The sequence below is a fragment of the Impatiens glandulifera genome, chromosome 3 (genome assembly GCF_907164915.1).
Source record: "Impatiens glandulifera chromosome 3, dImpGla2.1, whole genome shotgun sequence".
NCBI lineage: Eukaryota > Viridiplantae > Streptophyta > Magnoliopsida > Ericales > Balsaminaceae > Impatiens > Impatiens glandulifera.
In genome coordinates, this window is record NC_061864.1 from 54,879,612 (window position 1) to 54,897,191 (window position 17,580).

The 17,580-nt window shown below is 29.9% G+C and overlaps 1 pseudogene; it reads left to right on the forward strand.

Annotated features, from left to right (window-relative positions):
- Positions 1-4,476: 4,476 nt before the first annotated feature.
- On the forward strand, positions 4,477-10,702 carry LOC124930404 (annotated as a pseudogene).
- The last annotated feature ends 6,878 nt before the right edge of the window (positions 10,703-17,580 follow it).

Here is a 17,580-nt window from a genome sequence, read left to right on the forward strand (position 1 = left end):
AATAAGATTTTATATTTTAAATTTAATACCAAATTTGATGAACGGGGGATATTTTAACAATATAAGTTTAGCTTTCTAACTAACTAATATATATATATATATATGTATATATATATAATGATGCTTAATTTCAAAGTGTTCGAATTGTCGGGTCGAGAATTATGGTTAATTTAGATATATATATGTGAGAGTAAATGGATATTTAAGGTCAGATTGTGGGTTGACCCGCCCATAAACTTAAAACGGTTAAAAATAAATTTTAAAATGTTATATGTATGTTTTGAACTTGTAACATAACAAAATAAGTACAACCCTTTAACAAGTGTGATTGAGATATAATTTTCCTAGGGATAATAGACCGGTATCAATTGAAAATGATTAAAAAATATTAATCAAATATTTGATTGACCAAAGTGTGAGGTCACGATGTTAAATATTAAAAAATATGAATCAAATATTTGATTTACCAAAGTGAAAGTATAAGGTCACGAGATGAGAGATTTATTCAAAAAAAATATGTTATGAGATATCTAAGAAGATAAATTGTTTACCGAAGTGAATAAAATATGGTATGAGAGTGTTCTATTTTTATTTTAATATATTATTCGTGATTTATTAAGAATTTTAAACATTGAATACATGTTATTATTATTATTTTTATTAAATTTATTTTATTTTTATTTGTGTACATTACACGGAAATCTTCCTAGTTGGTATAGTTCTCATTTACGTTTTAATATTTTCTTGCATATAATTGTGTTCATTTTTTTTATTAAAACAAAAAGTAAATATATGATAGAATGTGGTTCGGTCAATAAATATATATACCTTTAAAAGTTACTATTGTTGTAGAAAACTAATAGATTAAAGGAGAAACATTATTTTCTAATGTTACCTTATTCAACATTGAAGATTCGTCAAAAGTAATATCTTTATTGATAATGGTTTTTTTCTATCCAAATATTAGAGGCGATATCCTTTAACTCTATTATTAAATCTCATAAAGAGAGTCTTCTTTGCTCGTGAATCTAACTTTAATTCAACTAAATGATAATATACTGTAAAACCAAAAATATGGAAAAAAAAAATTCATAATTAGTTGTAGATTTTCCAGATCATATCTCTAATGGAGTATTACCACCAAGTGTAGATGATGGTAGATGATTACAAATGTTGAGCACATGTCACAACCTGTGCCTAAAATTTCCTGTGTAACCTAGTATTAGATAACATACAACGAAATTTCTCCACCAATGGCATGTTCAAATGTTCTTATACTCCATTCTGATGTGCTATTTTTCTGATTGTGAAGTATCGAATTGTGTCACACTCTTGGCATAACTTCTGGAATGGATCGTTTTTATATTCTTTACCTTTATTAGTTTAGAGAATTTTGATCTCTTTTTTAATGTATAGTTTTCAACTTGAGTTTTCCATTTAAGGAAAATATCAAACACTTTATCTTTGTTTTTCATAGTAAACACCCATACTCTTTTAAAAAAATCATCAACGAAAGTAACAAAATAATGTCTACCTCCAAGAGATGGGATCTTGGTAGTCCTCAAACATTCAAGTGCACATAGTCCAAAATACCCTTAGTGTTATGGATAGTGGTGCCAAATTTTAATCGTCTTTGTTATCCCATAACAAAATGTTCACAAAAATCTAATTTACAAACTTTTGTACATTTCAACAATCCTTGTTTGACAAGAGTTTGCATAGATTTCTCACCAGCATTTCCAAATTCATATGTCATAGTTTTGTTGCCAGTGATTACTTATTGTTGCCAAAAGTTGATACAATTATTACTATCTCATTAACGGTACTACATTGATATTAATATAGATGATTACTTTTTCTGATAGTTTTCAACATCACTAGTGTTCTAGAAATTACCTTAAGAATTTCATTTTTCATTATCACATATAGGTCTTTTGACTTTAAGGTCCCCAAAGAAATGATATTATTTTCATATTGGGTATGTATCGAACGTCTCTAACAATTCTTGTGGATCCATCATCATTTCTCAACTTGATTGAAACTATCCTTTTTATTTTACTTGTATTATCATTTTCTATGTAAACAACTCCATCATCTAGTTCTATAAAGTTAGAGAATCACTCTTGAACTAGTGTCATATGATAAGTGCAGACTGAGTCTAATATCTATGCGTCATAATGTGATGTTATGTGTGACATCGCTAAAGAGAATTCTGAATATGCATCGCTTTTGTTTTATGCAAAATTTGCATTTTCATAATATTTCTCATTTTTTTTCAACTTTGGGCAGTTATTCTTCAAATGTCCTTTCTCACGACAGAAACCCACATTCATCTTTGACATTTTTGTTTTTCGATCATTCTCCTCTCTCTTTTGATTTGCTTTGTTGACGGCCCTTGCCACCAATGTTTAATCTGATGTAACTATTTTTTTATTTTGTCATATTTTCTCAATTCGTGACTATATAAAACAGAACTTACATCATAAAAAGATACATTTATTTCCCATTAAATAATGTTCTTTCTAAATGTTCAAATTTATCAAGATTGGACGATAATATCATCAAAGTCAAATTTCATTCTCAAATTATACATCAAGATTTAAAAAACATGTTACTAATTGATTAAACTTAGTAATGTGTTCATCAATGGTGGGATTTGATTGGTAATCAAACCAGAATAAACGTTTTTTCATAAGGAGCATATTCTGACCACTCTTCTTCAAAAATTTATCATTCAATGCTTGTCATAATTTTTGTGCAAAAGTTGCGTTCTTCACGGCATACTTCTGCTCTCTAGACAGACACGGTCAAATTATTTCGCACGTCAATCAATTCATGATACTTCATTCTTTTTTCTTTTTTCTTTTATATCATCTAGTTTTTTTGACCTCAATAGCAGCATTTAGACTCTATTGAAAAATACAATATATAACCTCACCTTGCCACATGCCAAAATTCTTAGTCCGTCAAATATTTCCATTGCAAATTTCAAATTTGACATTGGGGTCCTCGTCCAGGATGTGAAAGGAGTTGATACCTTTTCTAAAGACTCATTCGCCATGACAATGAAGAATCTTCGGCTCTGATACTATTTGTTATGAAAACTAACAAATCAAATTAAAAAAATACATAAAGAATTTAATAACGGAGTTTAGCCAAATGTTGTATACGTCTCTGAGTACTAAGGTTATCAATTAATAAAAAATAAGAGATACAAATATTATGAGCATCAAATCAAAGGGAGAAGAGTTTCTTTTATAGATTAAAAAACTTCTCTTCCTCCATCATCTTCCGATGTGGATTCTAATTATGAGGAGATTTTCTTTTATATACTAAGAAACTTTCCCTACTCCTATCGTCATCCTATATGGATTCTAATTATGCAAAAAAAAAGCTTTTTTATAGAAATTTTGTGAAATAATGTCTTATTTATAGAAATACATCAATAGATATAAAGATTAAACTATTAATCTTAAACCAATTAAAAACTTAAAATTTTCTATAATATAAATATTAAAAAGACAAATAAAATACAACACTTAAAATGGGAAGAATGTATAGCATATGAAATATATCTATATAAATATTAAGAAAAATTATAAACTCAGCGAAGATGTAGCGAAAGTAAGTCTAGGAATCGGACGCGGCATGCCATGTAGAAAGGAAAGAGAAAAATTAAAAATGTCCCGAAAGTAACATTTTGGGTCTCGAAATGTCCCCAAAAGTCACATTTCGAGTCCCAAAATGTCAGTTATTTTTCAAATTCTAACGTGGAGGCAACGTGGTAGACAACATCGCATTCGTGGTCTTGTTTTCGCTGCCCCTTCGATGAGTTTATCATGTCTCATATACTTATATAAAGAAAGGTAATATAAGAATCACGACTCGGGCCATGAATGCGACGCTACCAGTGACGCGAAAATGTGACATGGACTATATATTTAAATAAGTTTTAATAAATGAAGTATACAATTAAATAAGTTTTAAGAAATAAAAATTGAATGTTCTCTCTCTTCACTCTAAATCTCATTTTTTTCCTTAAATAGTCCCAAGTGAAGTTGTCCATTGTTGTCTCATTTATCAAAATAACATAATTTTGATAAATTAGACAAATAAAAAATTATATATATGAAATAAACCATAAATCTTAAACCTTAAATCCTAAATTTTAAACCTAAACCTTAAATCTTAAATCTTAAACCCTAAAAAATTATATATATGACATTTTATTTTAATATTCAATTTTCTCTTTCCTCTCTTCACTTTCTTGTCTCTTCAATGAGACAGCAAGTGGGACATTATCTTGGGACAGTAGATCCGAATTCCATTCTCGGAGCGAGGTCGGAGTACTATTCTAGGGTGGGACAACAATATTGTATCCCATAGTATAAACATTGTTGTTTTATCTTAATTTTTTATACTTTTATGTTTTCTTACGTCATCATTTTCCTTTTATCTCTTTTCTATCTACTAATAATGATACCAAAACGCTCATCACAGAGTCGTCGTCTCTTAATTGTCTACGGCTTTCGAGAACTGCGACGATCTAATCCCTCACCTCGTCACCAATCTCCAATCCACCTCAATCGACGAACAAAAACAAGCATCCATCGAAATTACACTCCTTGCCAATAATAAATCATAGAATTGAATTAAAATTGCAAGAGTCGGCGCAATCAAACCGCTCATCAATCTAATCTCATCTTCCGATCCAAAATTAGAGGAATATGGCGTCATGATTCTCAATCTCTTGCTCTCTCTACGATGATAACAAAGATACAATAGCATCATTCAGTGCAATCAAACCACTTGTTAGAGCCTTGAGAATGTGTGCATCGATGATAAAGGAGAATGTTGCTTGCGCTCTTCTCCGACTATCGCAAAATGAGGAACACAAGTTAGTAATTAGACGTTTAGGAGAGATTTGTCGCAGATAAACCTACTAGAAACATGTAATTTCCGAGGGAAGAAAGACGCATCAACTGCGTTGTATTCGTTGTGTTCGTTAAATCGAAGAACCGAATTAAATACAATAGTCGGTGCAATCAAACCGCTCATCAATCAAACTCATCTTCCGATCCGCAATTAGCGGAATACAGCGTCACAGTGATTCTCAATCTCTCGCTCTGCGTGTTGGGTTTTGTTTGGACTCCCAACTATGTAAAAGGATTGATAGAGTTCAAGTTCACTTTTAATTCATTAAGGGTATTATAGTATTTAAAGAGTTATGTTATAACTTAATTGCTCTAGTATTTAAAGAGCGACAGCATCATTAAGAAGTAGAAGTCAAAAATTAAAAGAGAGGAAGAAAGAGAAAATCTTGTAGCAAATTTTCACCTACAGCCGCGCAGGTTCATCAAACTCACGATTGGAGATTTAAACGGAGTTTTTCTGGGGCTTAAAGGTTCTTCCTAATTTAAGGTTTTATTTGACTTGTTTGAGACCAAAAGGTTGTATCTTTTTGGGTATGCCCTTTTATCTTTCTGCGGTATTAAAAGGTTGTTAAACCTTGTTTGTATTCCCAACTCTGATTTTAGTGAAGCTTTAATTGGACGTAAAGTCCCGTGGTTTTTACTCCTTGATTTGAGGAGGTTTTCTACATAAAAATTATGTGTGTGCATTGTATTATTTATTTCCGCTTTTACTTGTGCTTTATTTGCTCCTAAGTTTTTCAATCAAGTAGGGAATATAATATACATTTTTTCCTACAAGTGGTATCAGAGCTTGGTTAGCTGTTTAGGACTTGATTGAATTATGGAGATAAACACAAGTAGGATGATTTTGCTCAATGGTTCAAATTATCAAATTTGGAAAGGAAAGATGAAGGATTTTTTATTTGTTAAGGCTTTACACTTACCTGTTTTTGGTAGTGAGAAACCTGCATCCAAATCTGACGAGGAATGGAATTTTGAGCATGAACAAGTATGTGGTTTTATTCGTCAGTTTGTTGAAGAGAATGTTTATAACCACATCCAACATGATACAAATACACAATCTTTATGGAATAAACTTGAAAAATTATATGCTTCAAAGATTGGAAGTAATAAATTATTCTTGCTTCAGAAATTAATTCATTTGAGATATAATGATAGTGCTCCTATGGCTAATCATTTAAATGAGTTTCAGGGTGTTCTTGATTAAATGTCAGGCATGAGAATAAAGTTTGAAGATGATATTCAAGGACTTTGGTTATTGACTACTCTACCCGATTCGTGGGAAATGTTTCAGGTTTCTCTTTGTAATTATGTTGCTAATGGTGCAGTAACTCTATAGATGGTCAAAGGTGGCGTCATAAATGAGGAATTAAGAAGAAAATCTCAAGGCTCTTCGATAAATTTAAATGTGTTAGTTACTGAAAATAGGGGGACAGATGAACGGGGGTTGAAAAGACAATACGAGACATAAGAGTCGAAGTAAGTCCAAATCCAAGTACAAGTCAGCTAAATGTTATCATTGCGGTAAAAGGGGGCACATTAAGAAAGACTGTTTTAAGTTGAAACGCGAAATGAGCGGATAATCAAAATAAAGATGCTGGTGAAGATCACGCGTCAATAGTGACTTCAAATGATCTTGTAACTGTCCACGATGAGAATACAATTAACCTTGTATGTAATGAGTCGAGTTGGGTGTTTGACACCGGAGCTTCCTTGCATGTTACGCCAAGGAAAGACTATTTTACGTCTTATACTTCAGGTGATTTTGGAGTATTGAAGATGGGTAATGACGGCTTAAGTAAGGTTATTGGTATTGGTGACGTTTGCTTGGATTCTGGTAATGGGTCAAAATTATTACTTAAGGATGTTCAACATGCTCCAGATATTATGCTGAATTTGATATCAATTGGAAAACTTGATGATGATGGTTTCACGAGTAGTTTTGGTTCTGGAAAATGGAAACTTTCAAAAGGTAACTTGATTATAGCTTGAGGAGAGAAATATTCTAATTTATATTTGATGCAAATTTCGATATGCAAGGATAGTGTGAATGTTGTATGGAGTAAAGATGCTTCTAAATTATGGCACAGAAGACTTGGTCACATTAGTGAAAAGGGATTGAATCTGTTGGTTAAGAAAAATGCTATTTCTGGTTTGAGTGAGACCGATTTAGAGAAATGTTCTCATTGTGTTGTTGGAAAACAAACTAGAGTATCGTTCAAGCATAATCTTCCTTCAAGAAAGTTAAAAGTCTTAGAGCTGGTGCATTCAGACGTTTGTGGTCCTTTAAAGGTACGAACTATTAGTGGTGCTCTTTATTTTGTAACGTTTATTGATGATCATTCCAGGAAGCTTTGGGTATATATTTTGAAGTCTAAAGACGAGGTTTTAGACAAGTTCAAAGAGTTCCATGCTCTTGTTGAAAGAGAGACCGGGAAGAAGATCAAGTGCATTCATAGTGATAATTGTGGTGAATATTGTGGTCCATTTGATGCATACTGCAGACAACAAGGGATCGGACATCAGAAAACACCTCCAAAGACTCCTCAGTTGAATGGTCTTGCAGAAAGGATCAATAGAACAATTGTTGAGAGGATCAGATGTTTGCTTTTAGAAGCAAAGTTATCTTAAACGTTTTAAGATGAAACATTACTCACTGTAGTACATGTTATTAATTTGAGTCCTACAGTTGCTTTGGACGGTGAAGTTCCAAATAAGGTATGGACTCGTAAAAATATTTCGTATGATCATTTACGAGTATTTGGATGCAGGTGCTCTGTTCATATTCCAAAAGATTAAAGATCAAAGTTGGATGTGAAGAGTCGAGAATGTATTTTCTTGGGCTATGGCCGAGATGAATTTGGTTACAGATTATACGATCCAGTTGCAAAGAAGCTTGTCAGAAGTAGTGATGTCATCTTTTTTGAAGATGAGACTATTGAAAACATTGATAAAGCTAAAAAAAGTGAGTTGAAAGAAAAAGGTGATTGGATAGATTCAGATCCAGTTCAATTATCTGAATCACCTAATTCAATAGAAAATCAGTTGCAACAGGATGATTCTCAAGATGAACATAACGTTCAAGTGGAGAATATTAGTAACGAGCAAGAGGAATTATCTACAATTCCATCTAGAAGATCAACAAGAGATAGACAACCTTCTACGAAATATTCTATTAATGAATATGTTTTAGTGACCGGTGGGGGAGAGCTAGAGTCGTATGAAGAAGCTATGGATAGTGAATCCAAGCATAAATTAGTTGATGATATGAAAGATGAGATGCAATCTCTACATGATAATCATACTTTTGAGTTGGTAGAATTACCAAAAGGAAAGAAAGCTTTGAAGAACAGGTGGGTATACAGACTGAAGCAAGATGATCATACTTCAGCACCATGATACAAAGCTCGTTTGGTTGTCAAAGGGTTTAGTCAAAGAAAGGGAATTGACGTTTAGTCAAAGAAAGGGAATTGACTTTGAAGAAATTTTCTCTCCTGTTGTTAAGATGACTTCAATCAGAACTATATTAAGTTTGGCAGCTAGTCTTGATTTGGAAGCTGAACAGATGGACGTGAAGACGGCATTTCTTCACGATGATTTAGAGGAAGAGATTTATATGGATCAACCTGATGGTTTTGAGGTCAAGGGTAAAGAGAATTGTGTTTGCAAGTTGAATAAGAGTTTGTATGGATTGAAGCAAGCTCCACGACAATGGTACAAGAAGTTTGAGTTATTTATGAAGCAGCACGGATATAAAAAGACTATTTCCGACCATTGTGTGTTTGTGCAAAAATTCTCTCCTAATGATTTTGTTATTATGTTACTTTATGTTGATGATGTGCTTATTGTTGGTCAAAGTGCTATGAGAATTGATAGGTTAAAACAAGACCTAGGGAAATCCTTTGCAATGAAGGATCTTGGACAAACAAAGCAAATTCTTGGAATTAGAATCAGTTGTGACAGAAAGATGAAAAATTTATGGTTGTCTCAAGAAAAATATATTGAGAAAGTGTTACAAAGATTCAATATGGAGAATGCTAAAAGTGTCGGCACACCTTTAGTGGCTCATTTTAAATTGAGCTTCGAATATAGTCCTTCAAATGATGACGAGAAGGAATATATGAATAATGTTCCCTATAGTTCAGCTATTGGTAGTCTTATGTATGCTATGGTTAGCACGAGACCAGATTTAGCTTATGCTGTTGGTACTGTCAGCAGGTTTCTTTCAAATCTAGGAAAAGAATATTGGGAAGCGGTGAATTGGATATTGAGATATCTTAAAGGCACATCAAGTATGAAACTTTGCCTTGGAATTGAGAATCTGAATTTAGTTGGTTATACCGACTCCGATATGGCAGGAGATGCTGATTCAAGAAAATCCACTTCAGGGTATTTGATTAATTTTGGGGGGGGCTATTTCTTGGCAATCAAGACTATAGAAGTGTGTTGCATTGTCAACTGCGGATGCTGAGCTTATTGCAGCAACGGAAGCTTGTAAGGAGCTAATTTGGGTTAAGAAGTTATTATTTAAACTTGATATTGTGCAAGAAAGGTATGTGCTTCTCTGTGATAGTCAAAGCGCTATTTATCTGACGAAAAATTCAACATTTCATTCTAGATCTAAACATATTGATGTGAGGTATCATTGGATACGGGATGCGTTAGATGAAAAGTTGTTGATTTTAGAAAAGGTGCATATAGACGATAATAGCGCTGATATGATGACTAAGGCACTACCACTAAGCAAGTTCAAGTTTTGTTGTTCAACCGCCGGGTTGACAACATCTTTCCCATAGTTGTGAGGGGGGAGTTTGTTGGGTTTTGTTTAGGCTCCCAACTATGTAAAAGGCCCAATAGGGTAAAGTTCACTTTTAATTCATTAAGGGTATTATAGTATTTAAATGGTTATGTTATAACCTAATTGCTCTAGTATTTAAAGAGCGACAACCGTCATTAAGAAGTAGAAGTCAAAAATTAAAAGAGAGGAAGAAATAGAAAATCTTGTAGCAAATTTTCACCTACAGCCGCGCAGGTTCATCAAAATCACGATCGGAGATTCAAACGGAGTTTTCTAGGGCTTAAAGGTTCTTCCTAATTTAAGTTTTTATTTGACTTGTTTGGGACCAAAAGGTTGTATCTTTTTGGGTATGCCCTTTTATCTTTCTACAGTATTAAAAGGTTGTTATACCTTGTTTGTATTCCTGACTCTGATTTTAGTGAAGCTTGAACTGGACGTAAAGTCTCGTGGTTTTTATTCCTTGATTTGAGGAGGTTTTCCACGTAAAAACTTTATGTGTGCATTGTGTTATTTATTTCCGCTTTTACTTGTGCTTTATTTGCTTCTAAGTTTTTCAATCAAGTAGAGAATAGAATATACATTTTTTCTCAACACTGCGATGATAACTAAGATATAATAGCATCATCCAACGCAATTAAACCACTTGTTAAAGCCTTGAGAATAGGTGCATCGACGACGAAGGAGAACGCTACTTGCGCTCTTCTCCGACTATCATAAAATGAGGAAAACAAGTTAGTAATCAGACGTTTCGGAGCGATTTCACCGCTGGTAAACCTACTAGAAAAAAGGTAATTTCCGAGGGAAGAAAGACGCATCAAATGCGTTGTATTTGTTGTGTTCGTTAAAGGAGAATAAGATTAAAGTTTTACAAACATGGATAATGAAACCTTTACTTGAATTAATGACGGATTTTAGTTCAAACATGGTGGATAAATCTATATTTGTGAGAGCGTTTTTGTATCATTATTAGTAGATAGAGAAAAGAGATAAAAGGAAGATGATGAGGAAAGCCAAAAGTAAAAGTACAAAAATAATTAGACAAAACGACACAGATTAGACTGTGGGACATAATATTGTTGTCCCATCCTGGGACAGCAGATCTGAGCTCTCTCGATGATGAGTCCGGATCTGTTGTATCAGTGCGGGAAAGAAATTTTGTGTCCCACAACAAAAACGACATCGCTTTATCCTTTTAAATCTCTGGCTTACACCATCATTTTATTTCTATTTTTTCTATCTACACTACACATGCTCTCGAGAATTTTGGAGGTGATTTTAACGGTAAACGTAAGTGATTAGATAAACAAATTAGCTTTAACAATATATATATAGATAGATAGATAAAAAAAAGAAAAAAAAAATGTTTTCTTTGTTTACAATTTTAAATTTGCAATTATTACACCCGCATAAATAACCAGGTCACTTGATTATTGCTTTCAGATTATTCTGCATAAAAACCAAATGGTTAAACGGTGATGTGTATACTCCAATAAAAACTCTAATTAATATCAAGCTTTTAACGTTAGATTAGAACTTTCTTTTAGAGCAACTATCTGTTGTGGAGTCATATAATATAGATTTTTCTTGATATTCCACTTTTATAATGATCTTCTTGAACGTTCAACCTTTCATTTTCAGTAGTCAAGGGTGTAGTGCGTACGTATTACTAGATTCATTTAACTATTTCCCCTTTTGATTATCTAAAACAATTGTGTTAGGAGCAGAAAACTAAATAGATAAATTTTGGTAATTCGATTGCAGTATATTGAAATCTTTCAGTTGGATAAGTAGGTAGCGATGAGCCCAATTGGTCGAGCCAAATGACTGTAACCATAAAGTTTGCCTAGTGTATTAGACGACTGAAAGATTGAATGAGGAGTGTTGTACGTAATTCAATATGTCCATTAAAGATTTTTCAAGTAAATTTGTAGTGTTTGGAAATGCTTCAGAGTAGATAGAGAAAGTCTTATATGTTTTTAGAGAGGAAGAGGAAGAGGAAGAGGAAGAGGAAGAGGAAGAGGAAGAGGAAGAGGAAGAGGAAGTAAATAAAATGAAAGTAGATAGAGAAGAGAGATAAATTATGCAAGCCAAAAATTAAAAGGATTAAAACAAAATTAAATTGATAAAACGATGTCGTTTTTTTGTGGGACAAAGTTGTTGTCCCACCCTGGGACGAGGTTGCATTTTCTACTTTCAAACCCTCTATGTTTCCTCTCACAGGGAGGGGGGCAAAACAGACATTTTACAAAAAAAAAAAAAATATTTCACTTTTACCCCTCTCCTGTGAGAGGAAACAGGGGAGCATGGATGGTTTGGTAGCAGAGAATCCTTAGTGTCCTGAGACAGCATATCTAGACTCAAAAAACTCCTATGTGCTCCATCGCAATGCTTCCCAAGAGCTCGGATCTGTTGTCTTAGGGTGCGACAACAATTTTGTGTCCCAAAGTAAAAAAAAAAAGTGTTGTTTTATCCAATTTTTTATATTTTACCTTTGATTTACATCGTTCTTTTACTTTTCTCTTTCTCCCTACTTTTCTTTTAGCAATACATCAACATCTTCGTCTATAAATTAGATGTTATAATTTTTAATCTAAATCTTTATTCTTTAGTTCTATAATTTTAATACTCTATGTCGATAAATTGAGATAAACATAAGTTGCGGAAACGTACCTGAATCTGAAATGAAGAACGGTTCTTCTTGAAATAAACATAAGTCATTCTTCGTTATTCTCTTCTTCTTGATCTTCTCTTAATCTTGGATTTTCTTATTCTGGATCTGGACTTGGATCGGAATGTGGATCTTCTTGTTCTGGATTTGGACCTGGATCGGAATGTCTGATGTGGGTGGGGTTTAAGTCTTTCAACCCTATATTGATAGCCCTCTTGAGTGTTCTTGAGAGATAAATCGAAACTTTATTGCCTGATGAAAGAAATAAATAGGTAGACTATCTATATGGGTTGGGGACCTAGCCCTAATATACCCATTTATTATTCGGCTCATCAACGTAATAATAAATGATATTTCTACTTCTACACAAATAATCCACATATTTATTATAGATGTCTAAATAAGCCCCATAATATTTATATTTTAATAGATCACTTTAATTGAGCTTTAATCTTTATTATGATAACAAATAATATACAATTATAAATAATATATGTACCCAAATATTAGAAATAATTCCAACAATCTCCCACTTGGGTCATATAATATTTCCTTCAATTGTATATTATAACCTTAAGAGCTCAAAATATTGTTATCATTTCCAAATACATTTATATCAATCTCGTCCATCAATTATATCAACATAGGATTAAAGCGATTTTTTTTACATTAATTCATAACCAAACCCTCAATAGACACATATGTCAATAAAAATCAAATGACATAGATTAAACATGGGTGTGTAGTGTGGATTAAAATGTAGTGTGATCTTTAACATGTTTAATACCAACTGGTCCTCCTTTATTCCTTATAGAGATCAATCTGAATAACTTTATAATCTTGATTTTGTAAAACTAAATCTTTAATTTCTTTAGAAACTGATTCTTTAATGTGCACATAAATTCCAAATTATATTTATACAAGCATCACAATACAAACTCCCACTAAAACTGTATATCATCTAAATATGTAATATCCATATGAACAATATGCTCATGAAAGACCTCGGATAAAAAATATTTAGAGAATTGATCCGTAATTTTAGAGTTTGTCCAAATATGCTCATTAGATAAGTAAACATTCTGAATTCTTTATTTTCCAAATAGTTCGACTTAGTCGAACTCATATTACTCTTAAAGTAAAAGAACTGTAAATTATTGTCACGTAATATTTTTAGTGGTCTTTCTATATCATTCATAATTTGTAACCCCATGATAAAACTTTGCAGACAGATTCTTTAATTGGATGCCACAAAATACCTAATAAATTCTGCCATCATGTCGAAATAATTCCAGTGTCTGCTTAACACTCTTACAAGAATTAATTCTTTAAACTAATAATTAAACTAAAAGTATGTGGCACGAATTTCTGACTTATTTGGTATCCAACAAATGATCTTTATCCGATTCGATTTCACTATATGAGTATGTAATGTTTGTTCTTAAAATGTCACATTACTTGTTTGGTTACTTTTTTAATGATCCAAACCAAGATCCATCAATTATTTGTCCAACATCATAAATACACTTAATTTCTTTATTCATATAATCTTGAGCATACATTAGACTCTTATTTAAGAAGTTTTTTGTATTTAAGGTTAATCTTAAAGTACTTGTGAGGCTAAATTTGTCTCTAGATCTTTTAGAATATCCAACAATTAACATCTAACAATTATTTAGTCCAGTTTATTTTCTTTGGACCTATAAAGTTTAACCTTAATTGGACATCCTCAAAAAAATTCACTAGTTGTTTTAGTTGAAATTTTATTGCGTATACAAGTTGTAATTTTAAATTATTCTCTCCAACAAAATTAATTATATGGAGATATTCCATAAATGTTTGTTTCCAAATAAAAAGTATCTTAAATAGTTCTTTATTTCTTCATCTTTAATATGAATTGTCAATGTCCACGCCGATATTTCTTTCATCATCAATTGACTTTTGATAATTAACTTAACCGTACATGAACACATTTACTTTAGAACAAGAAGATTGAGTACTGAAGTTAAATTACTCTTAGAACAAAAAAAAATAAACTATAATATGTATTCTTTTATGCACCACTTTCTTTAGTAATTTTCTTTTAGGTGCAATATTTATAATTCTTACAACTTCATTTATTTATTATCTATTAAGGTATTTACTAAGTGAATACTATTTATATTATTTGTGTTTCGACTTTTTTATTTTTCTTACACAAAATATGATGTGAGTTCATATAGAGACTAAGTCTCCCTTTAGAGAGCGGCAATTCACATCAATTAACTTAAGTGTGAATAAGAAAATCCAAATTAGATACATGAAAATACATTAGTATAGCTCTAACTTTAATACAATAATTTTGAAACAAAATAAAACATATATTATGGTGTATTTCTTATGATATCTTTAGTCTAAAAATATCCTTAGCAATTTAAACCCTTTTAGATATAATTCTTAAAAATAACAATTCAGATACGCCTTAAAACTTTATTATATAAAATGAACTAAGATGTTGACAAGAAAAAAAAAATCGTATAAACAGAAGTGTTAACTTAATTAGATAACAAAATAAATGAACAACCATACTCACAAAATTTTAATAATCACATAAATTCAAAATAATGGTACGTCTCATCATAAGGTACCAAACGCAACATTAATATTTAGTCTTTGGACATTAAATATTAATTTGCAAACCGTACTCTTTTGTAGTAATCAAATATTAACAATAAGTCCTGTCAAACAATTGGTTATCTTTGGATAGTCTAATTATTCACATGGCACACCGAATAATTGTTACATATTTATTACCACATGTGCATAATGTTATTCTGACTAATTATTTATCTTCCTTTGGGCCGATTAAATAATCGCATGAATTACATACACACTACCTTCTTAATTTATAAAACATATTAACCTACACAAGAGAGCCTACTTTGGTAGGATGTTGCTTCAATTAATTGATTAAATAAATTAATAACTTATGTACATACTTTAAGTGTGTAACTCGACCAATTATTAAACTTCATTTTGTTCGATTAATAATCGCATAGTTACAAACACAACCGTCTTAATCTTATAAAACAAATATGTTTTATAAATTAATAATTTATACATTATTTAAATTTGCAATCCGACCAATTATTAACTTTCCTTTGGAGCGATTAACAACTGCATAATTACAAATTTAAATGGGCCTAAAATTGTACCAAATTTTTGAATGTGTTATTAATACTAAAAATCCGAATGTTATTTTATGTACCAAAATCGCATAAATTCCAAATGCGTGTAACACAAAACAAATAATTATAATTTTACTCATCACCCAAATACTTCTTAATAACAATCAACACAATATATATACATAAAGACATAAATATGTAAATATAAATAACTGATAATTCATTTAAATATAATAATATAAAATTCTTAATTCTGAATAAATAACTTAATTCTTGATAAATAAATTATTGACATTTATTTATTTTTTAATAGTAAATTATTATTAATAATAAAATAATAATATTTCTTTTATTTTCTTTCTCTTTATTCTTAACTTTTTCTTAATTTATGAACATATTTATATAAATAATCAATACATTAAATTCTTTATTTTTGACATTTTCTTAATTTCTAAATATATTCATATACATAATTAATACATTAATTAAGTCATAAATTAAATGTAAGTATTCATCAGTATTTATACTAATTCATTAAATATATTACAAACAATCAATATTTATAGAATATGATAAATAACTATTTTTTCTTTACTTAATCTCATATCATAATTTATATACACATAATTTCATAATTTACTTTATTTCATAATTTCTAATTTAAATTTTCATAAAATATTTAAATTTTATTTTTAATTGTATATTAATGTATTAATATATTAACAGTATAAATATTACTTAATCTTTAATTAATTAAAATGATTGTTATTTTTATTTTAATTTCTTAATTAATAATTAGTCATAATTAATTATTATTTTAAACTCTAAATTACTCAAATAATTATAATAATTAATTATTATTCTAAAATTGAATTCCTTAATTCCTTATAATATTATTATTATGAATTCTTAAATGTATAAATAATTTGAATATATATATAATATATTAATTAATAAATATAACTCCCGAATAATAATAAATATATATATATATATAACCAAAATATATATAATATATTAATTAATATTTCCTTAATTATCTAACTAATAACAATTAATAATAAAGAGATATTAATTTGACCAATTCTTAAAAAAATGTTTCAAACTTATGTATCATTAATTTCTCTCTATATATAATTAATTAATTCCTTAACTAATAATAATTAATTATTATTTTAAAATCTGAATTCTTTAATTACTTATAGTTACTAAATTCCATATATATATATATATATATATATATATATATATATATATTTAATTATGATTTAAATAATTAATATAATAAAAAATTTAATTAATTATATATATATATATATATATATAATTTCGTGAAATATATAATTAATTAATATTAAAATAATTGTTATTAATATTTAGAAGATTTTTTAAAACAAATGTTTAACTTCTTTAAGTATCTAATTAATTAGATATATATTATATCTAATTAAAATGTAAATCATTCTTTAATTATAATTCTTTAAATAAAATCTATTCATCATCTTCTTGAATGTTCATTTTCTTGAATTTCTTGAATGAATATGTAAAATTATTTAGATACTTTATGTCTTGTTCCTTTATTTTAATTTAACTCAAAAGTTTATATCATTATATACATCAAATATGGTTATTATTATTATTCATTAATTCATTCTATCATTATCCGTTCTAGCCAAATTAGATCAAGAACATATAAAAAAAATGTCTGATCATATTCTTAAACATTCTTATAAACTTAAATCTCAATAAATCGACATAGAGAAGGCTCTGATACCACTTGTTAGAATCTTTAATCTAAATCTTTATTCTTTAGTTCTATAATCTTAATACTTTATGTCGATAAATTGAGATAAACATAAGTTGCGGAAACGTACATGAATCTGGAATGACAGTTCATTAAGTCGTTCTTCGTTATTTTCTTCTTCTTGATATTCTTTTGATCTTGGATTTTCTTGTTTTGGATCTGGACTTGGATCGGAATGTGGATCTTCTTGTTCTGGATTTGGACCTAGA